Here is an 8634-nt window from a genome sequence, read left to right as displayed (position 1 = left end):
AAGGGAACTGTGAAAGGCTTCTTTCTTGCAGGAGGTGAGATTTTAGCTGAGACTTAAACCAGGGAAGCCGGAAGGCAGGGGGGGAGAGAGAGAGAGAGAGATCCAGGCATGGGGGGCAACCAGTGAAAATGCACAGTGTAGATAGATGGAGTGTCATATATAAGGAACAGCAAGAAGGCCTATGTCATGGGACCACAGATTATGTGAAGGAGAGTAAGATGTCAGAAAACTGGAAAGGTAGGAAGAAGCCAGGTTAATCCACTGGGGGATAAGGGAATCTCCTCTTAAATCCAAGGTCACTTGCGTCAAGATGTTAAAGAAAAAGTATACAGAAATGGCAAAGGGAGGCAGCTAGGTGGCACAGTGGATAAAGCACTGGCCTTGGATTCAGGAGGACCTGAGTTCAAATCCAGCCTCAGACACTTGACACTTACTAGCTGTGTGACCCTGGGCAAGTCACTTAACCTTCAGTGCCCTGCCAAAAAAAAAAAAAAAGAAATGGCAAAGGGGGAGGTGGGGTTCATTTAATAAATTGTAAACCAGTCAAAGAAAAAACCCCAAGTCAGTAAAACAATCCTGAAACAAAAAGCCTGAGACAAAATTAATATGCAAAAGTATTAGTTGTTAATATATATTGTTGATTATATAAATTATATATATAATTAATATACATAAAATTAATAATGTAGTTTACTCTGCAACAGAAGAAATGGAAGAAATACCAGAAGATTAAAAAATTGTATAACAAATGCATTAAAAGATGATTATAATTCAAGAAAACAAACAAGGTGTAAAGAAGATAATTTACAAAAGTGAAAAGCAAGACAAAAAACTTTAAAATGTCCATGAAAAAGTCACAAAGATTAAATGAAGTCAAACAAAAATCTATTAGACAGGGATAGCTAGGTGGGACAGTGGATAAAGCACCAGCCCTGAATTCAGGAGGACCTGAGTTCAAATCCAGCCTCAGATACTTGACACTTACTAGCTGTGTGACCTTGGGCAAGTCACTTAAGCCCAATTGCCTCACCCAAAAAAAACATATATATATATATATATATATATATATATATATATATATATATATATATATATATATATTAAAAGACAGGCAGCTAGGTGAGGTAGTTGATAGAGCACTGGCCTGTGGAGTTAAGAGAACCTGAGTTCAAATCCAGCCTCATACTTACTAGCCGCTTGACCCTGGGCAAGTCACTTAATCCTGATTGCCTACAAAAAAAATAATCTATTGGACAGAGAGAATAAAGTCATAAAAGTCAAGGCTGTCACAGAACTCAGAAAAAACAATGGTAATGTAGTATATAAAAGTCTGTATGATAAATCTATGTGTGATCCTGGCAAGTCAATCCTCATTGCCCCGCAAAAAAAAAAGAAAAAGAAAAATGTAATGTTGAACATTAGATCAATTGGGATCCCAAAGGACATAAGTTGTTTTTAAGTATTTGTAAATAACTACATTAGAGAAAGCATTGATTACTAGTATGAGTAGTTGGATTAAATTTCCCAGAATGGACAATGATAGGTATCATATCATTAGTGCCTGAACATAATCAATAAGTGCTTGTTGTTCAGTTATTTTAGTTGTGTCCAACTCTTTGTGACCCCAAAGGTTAAGTAACTTGTCCAAGATCAAGCAGCCAGTATGTGTCAGAAGCAGAATATAATACTAAGAGGGAGGGAATGATCTGTTGGAATGTCAGTACAATACAGGGATAACATTTATTTGTTGCTAGTCACAAGGAAGGAAAGAGAACAGATGCCAAGGAAGAACAGTTTTAGTGTGAAGTCTCCATCAACCTTAGTCCAAGGGCAGCACATAGTGGGGTGGCTTTGGACATGCAACCACGCAGTGGTATTCACATATCAATCAAAGACATAGAGCCTTTTAGGACTCAAATTTACATACAGTTTTAATAGAGCCAACATGGCACTAATAGAAGACTATTCTGTCTTAAAACATGATGGTAATATGAACCATTGATGTGAAAATATTTTCTGAATTGTGTAATAAGAAGCAAGGTTCAGGGACCAAGGAAACCCCAAAGGGCTAAAGTGCAAAGAGAAGATCATCTAGGATCCCTGTCTTTTATACTGGAAACAAGATCAAGAAGAGGTGAGGTTAGGAGATGGTTTCCTGGATAAGGTGATTCCTGGCCAGAGGCAAGATGAAATTATAACAGAAAGATGGAAGGACTCTCCTCAAAATAAATATATGCCAGATGATCAATAAACTGATCTTATAGGGGGGGGGGGGGAAGTTGCTATTCCATGAGATAGAGATTTACTTAAGAATCCAAAGAAGTCAATAACTAAAGGAAAGTACTGAATTTACAAACCATTTGATCCAGCAGTGCCACTACTCTGCATATACCCCAAAAGAGATAAAAGAAAAAGGGAAAGGACCCATATATACAAAAATATTTAGAGCAACACTTTTTATGTCAGGAAAGAACTAGAAACTAAAGAAGTGCAAATCAGTTGGGGAATGGCTGGACAAATTAAGCCTTATGAATGAAATAGAATATTATTGTACCATAAGAAATGACATGAGACAGATCTAGAAAAACTGGGAAGACTTGTTGGAATTATTTTATAGTAATATAAGCAGAACCAGGAGAACAATTTATGCCATGACTACAATACTGTAAATGTGAACAACTTTCAAAGACTCAAAAAACTCTGATCGATACAAAGATCAATGATGAATCATTGGTACCTCTTGACAGAGATGACTGATAAAAGAGGTATGCCATTGCATACATTTTAGGGCATGATCAATCTGTGGGGTTGTTTTGCTTATTTATTACCAAAAAGAGGGTTAAAAACACTTGGTAGGTAGGATATGAAGAATTGGGAGGCAGGTAATAATAGAGAGAGACAGAGAGGAAGAAAAAGGAAGGAAGGAAGTATAGAAAAAAATATTAACTATAACTGCTAATCTGAAAAATTTATAACTGTAAGCTATATGAAAAATTATAGCTAGATGAAAAATTATAACTGGCCCATAAGTCCCTTCATGGTTGCCATTCAATGTAAAAAAAAAATTATTAACTTAACTGGGCCTTATCTGTGAACTCCTGGCTGGTTGGCTGTGGGGCTATTAGCTGCCTACCTGCCTGGGAGTTTTAAAAATCCCCCAGGTTCATTAAACCCCATTCAAGGACCCAACCTGCAAGGGCCTACCCCTTCCCCCACTGTCTCTCAGACTGATAAGCAAAGGCCTTTTTTTTTTTAAAATAAACAAAGCAGGGTTTATTTATGAGAATAAACTTAAAAATAAGGATAACGCAAGAAATACGACCTGACTGCATTTTAAACTTTCTCTCCTGCCTCACATGTCTCGCCTGAGGGTATACTGCAGCAGCCATGCCACACTTGGATTGGTTCACCTTCAGTCCTCTGCAACTTTTTCAGTCCTCTCCCTTTCACTCTTTTTCTCCTTCACTCCAGCTCCCCTGCACTTCTCCCACCAACCTCTCGGTGTCTCCATCTTTTCACTAGCTCTCCTCTCTCTGTAGCAGTAGGGGCCCTGTAGCCTTTCCCCTTTCACTGTAACGACCCCCCAGCGTCTCTTATTACATCTCACTGTCAGCCATCCCTTTCACTGTCAGCCGAGCCTGCAACTTTCTTAGCATCCCCCTGTGTCTCCTTTCTCCATAGCATCTCCCTCTTCTAACTTCTCTCTCTGTAGCGACCCCCCCCCAGCATCTCTGCCTCCCAGGCTATATATCCCTTCTCTCCCCTCAAACCTCTGTCTTTGACTGTGCTAATTCATTGGCTGTGACCAGGACTCGAGGGGGCCGTGCCCCACCACTGCGCGCCTGGGGCCTCTCGCACAGGTGCACCAGGGGCCGGCCAGGGCGAGCCCGGTATCTCTGGGGTATATCCCCTCAGGACGGAGGGAGCTGGGGCTTTCCCCAGCCGTCCGGCCGGGCTGGCCACCCCCAAAGGCTCCAAGGCCCATGGGGCTTCTCAGCTCTGCTGCTGAAGTGGAGGGGGAGGGATGCCAGCCCGGCTCAGAGAAAAAAAAACCTGAGAGCCTGGGGCTAATTTTAGCCGCTCACGGAAGGAAGGAAGGAAGGAAGGAAGGAAGGAAGGAAGGAAGGAAGGAAGGAAGGAAGGAAGGAAGGAAGGAAGGAAGGAAGGAAGGAAGGAAGGAAGGAAGGAAGGAAGGAAGGAAGGAAGGAAGGAAGGAAGGAAGGAAGGAAGGAAGGAAGGAAGGAAGGAAGGAAGGAAGGAAGGAAGGAAGGAAGGAAGGAAATGCCAAGTCTTTTTAAATGCACAAAAAAAGAATAAGTGAGAGTTCAGAGGACACAGACAAACAGGGTAACTGCAGAAGATATTTAGAAATTTAAGTGTCAAATTATCATAGCGAATATAATGATAATTATGTGATTGTATTATGTATTAAGTCTTTGTCAAGCTGTGTAATGAGGTTTTATATTTTTTTTCTGGAGGAAATAAATATCTGTCCTATATCTGATCTATATTGTACATTGAGGAACTTTCTACCCTTGCATTTTGGGGAGGCCCAAAAACATGAGCTAAAACTTAAGCTTCAAGTAATTTTGGGGAGGATGCCAGGTTGGGGCCACAAAAAGCCAGAGAATTCAAACCTGACCATTCTTCTGGGAGGTCATACATCCCCAGTACTGAATGTAATCACCACATGTGGTAGCCCAGAGCAGAGGAGAGGGAGAGTACACTCCATCCCAGTTTCCCTAGGCCCACCACTAGGTTTTAATTGTTGAATATAGATGAGGAAAGCTAGCTCCAGAGAGTTTAAGAAAATAACCAAGGTTCCTTTAGGGACAGGGTTCAAATGGAAGTCTCTGACTCCAGAGAAAATGGTCTTTCCACTGTAACATACTTGAAAAGTACTCAACTTGGGGGGCAGCTAGGTGGCACAGTAGATAGAGCGCCAACCCTGGAGTCAGGAGTACCTGAGTTCAAATCTGGCCTCAGACATTTAACACTTACTGGCTGTGTGACCCTGGGCAAGTCACTTAACCCCAATTTCCTCACACACACACACAAAAGTATTCAACTTGAGAGAGAGAATGACACACACAGAGACAGAGAGAGACAGAGAGAGAGAGATGCAAATTATAATATCTTCGAGGTCCTATTTCACAACCATCATACTGGTAAATAATAGTAACAATAAATGACAAAATTCAGTATAGGAGGGGCTGTGGAGAAGCAGGTGCCAAATGATAAGTTGTTGACAGGATTCCAAACTGGCAGAATCTCTTAGACAAACAATCTAGCAGTACCCAAGTCACAGAAATCAGTTTTGCTTTTGACCCAATGATCCCATTTGGAGTTTTGGAACCTAAGTGATTTCCTAAAGAAATATGTTTTTAAAAAAAATACATATAGTAGCATTATTTATAATTACAAAGTTTTGTAAACAACTTAAATGTCAAAAGTTGGTGAAGGGCTGAATAAAATGGTTTAGCAATGAAATGGATATTATTAACAACAATAGCATCAAAAATAATAAACATGAACAAAGATATTTGAAAAGACTCATTGAAATGATATGAGCAAAGAAAACAAACCAGAACAGTATGCCTATTGATTCGAAGTATGCAAAAAAAAGGGGCATATATAAATTTTGAGGTGAATGGAAGGGGAAAATGAGAATAATTTCAGTGGTTATGTTGTACATGTAAATGATCTTAAATGTTTGTCTACTTGGTTTCAATAGTTTTTAAAGGTTGATGCAGAAAAATTATTTTACATATGTAATATTTATTTAATTATTAAATATTTTGTTTTTCCCAATTACATAGAAAAACAATTTTAACATTCTTTTTTCAAAGTTTGAGTTCCAAATTTTCTCCCTCCCTCCTTTCTCCCCACCTCATTGAGAAAGGCAAGCAACTTGACATAGGTTTATATATTTTAAATGGGGCATTGAAAAGAGCTAATAGGAGTATCCACCCTTAATCCTTACCCTTTTTTTTTTTTTTTTTTTGCGAGGCAATTGGGGTTAACTGACTTGCCCAGGGTCACACAGCTAGTAAGTGTTAAGTGTCTGAGGCCGGATTTGAACTCAGGTCCTCCTGACTCCAGGGCCGGTGCTCTATCCACTGCGCCACCTAGCTGCCCCAAGAGTGATTATCTTATTATTATTATTATTTTTTTTTTGCGGGGCAATGGGGGTTAAGTGACTTGCCCAAGGTCACACAGCTAGTAAATGTCAAGTGTCTGAGGCCGGATTTGAACTCAGGAACTCCTGAATCCAGGGCCGGTGCTTTATCCACTGCGCCACCTAGCCGCCCCAAGAGTGATTATCTTTAAGAAAGTAAGAAAGTAAGGATGGGGGCAGCTAGGAAATCAAAATTGATTTCCTTCCCCTTCTTCCTACCTTCCTCCACAATCTATTCCCTTATCTTATCCTGAGCCCATTAAAATGGAAAAAAAAAAAAAACCCAATATATCCGTTTTCTGAAAATACATTTCTTATCCTCCTACTAACAGGGCAACAATTCATTCCCACATATTATTTTAGATTATTTAAATATGTGTACCTTCCTTTGTTTCTCTTGGTGGCTGCATTTCCATTTCCAAATGTCTACTCAGTTCTGGACTTTTCATCAGGAATATTTGGAAATCCTCTACTCCTAGTTTCCCCCAATAGGATTTATACTTATTTTTTGCCAGATAGATTATCTTTGGGTGCAAGACTGTAAACCTTTATAGTTCAACTTTTTGGAATACCATATTCCAAGCTTACCTCTTCTTTTTAGGAATAGGTGCTGTCTTGTATAATTTTTCACTATGGTTCCTCCATATTTGAACTTCTTTTGTTGTTGTTGTTGCTGCTGCTTAGTGTATTTTTTCTTTGAACTGGAAATTCTGAAGTTTGCCTATGGTGTTTCTGGAAGCTTTCATTCTGGAATTTCATTCTAGAGGTAACCTATAGGTTCTATTTATTTATTTTTCTAGGAGTCCTAGGAAATTGTCATTTATAATTTTCTGAAATAAGATTTCCAGACATTTTTCTGAGCATAATTTTAAGTCATTATTTCTACTTGACTTGTTTTCCAAGTCACTTACATTTCTTAGATTTTCTTCCTTTTTATTCAGTTTTTATCTTGTTTTATTATTTCATGTATGGTCGATTATTGTTTTCTCACAAGGCTATTCTAATTTTAGAGCATTCGGTTCTTGAGTGAGGTTTTCTATCAAATGTTCTATGGTGCCAATTTTTCTTGCAAGTGTTTCCTCCCTAGTTTTTTTCCATTCTGAAATCTCTTGTTCTATTTCCTTTGGGTATTCCTGAAGTTCCTGTGGACAGTTTTTGTTTTGTTTTGTTTTTTAATTTGAAGCTTTATCTGGACTTGCTGTGGAATTAATGTCCTATTTGGGGTTTACTGCCAGAGTATCCTTCAAACCACAGTATTTCATTGTGGTGGTCATGGTTTTCCTTGGTTTGCTCATGGAGGAGAAGGGGTGTCAAACTCCACAACTGCATGGTGTGGGTTTGGCTCACTTTCATTGCCTGCTGGGCCCTGAGAACAGTGAGCCAGACTAGGGCCCTCCTTCAAGTGACTCCAGGGATCTTTCTTGAAGCTCCTGCTTATTACAGGGCTCTTGGACTTTTCCCTGATCTAGGCTTTGTTTGAGGTCCATCCCCTCTGCTGCTGAGCTCAGGGGTTGCTCCTGTGCTAAGCTCCCATCCTAGGCTTCAGGCACAACTCAGGCTGGATTTGGCCTAGGGCCTTGGATAGCTAGGCAGTGCAATGGAATAGAACACTGACCTGGAGTCTAGGAGACCTGAGTTGAAAATTGATCTCAGGGGGCAGCTAGGTGGTACAGTAGATAGAGAACCAGCCCTGGATTCAGGAGGGCCTAAGTTCAAATCCAGCCTCAGACACTTGACACTAGCCGTGTGACCTTGGGCAAGTCACTTAACCCTCATTGCAGGAAGGAAGGAAGGAAGAAAAAAAGAAAATTGATTTTAGATCCTTGCTGTGTGACTCTGGGTAAGTCAGGCAAAAATCTGTTTGATTTAGTTTCCCCATGTGTAAAATGGGGGAAATAATAGCACTTACCTCCTAGGGTTGATGTGAGAATCAAATGCAATAATGCACATTGTCTGGCACATAGTAGGTGCTTTATAAATTTTAGCTATTACTACAACTGACTAGTTTCTTACCACTGGTGCCCCAATGGATCCTGCAGAAATGCCCTCCTTGCTGTGCTAGGGCTGGGATGTGGCCCTGGAAAGATAACTAGCCTCAGGCTCTCTTTGCAGAAGTGCTGGAACTGCCCAGAATAGCTTGAGTCTGATCCCTCTGGAGCCAGCCTTGGCAAAGGCTCTCCCCGGGCTCTGGTGTGATTTGGCTTAGTTGGAGAAGGCCCCCTGACTGAACAAAATGTCCCAAAGTAGCTCTCTTGCAGCTACAGACCTTAGAGAAAAGTTCAGGCTTGGCTGGGCTTAGGCACTATGGAACTCAGGGGTGGTCTACACCTTCTATTCTTTCATGCTTTGCTCTCATTTTGTTCTCGACCTGCCCTGGCTTGTCTATCCCAGGATCCCTACAAGACTCTGGGGGACACGCTATAGATTCTTGTGTGGAGTAGGGGAGTCTAAAGGTA

This window comes from Dromiciops gliroides, chromosome 6 (assembly GCF_019393635.1).
Source record: "Dromiciops gliroides isolate mDroGli1 chromosome 6, mDroGli1.pri, whole genome shotgun sequence".
In the NCBI taxonomy this organism is placed as follows: domain Eukaryota; kingdom Metazoa; phylum Chordata; class Mammalia; order Microbiotheria; family Microbiotheriidae; genus Dromiciops; species Dromiciops gliroides.
Note: the sequence above shows the minus strand (reverse complement) of the source record.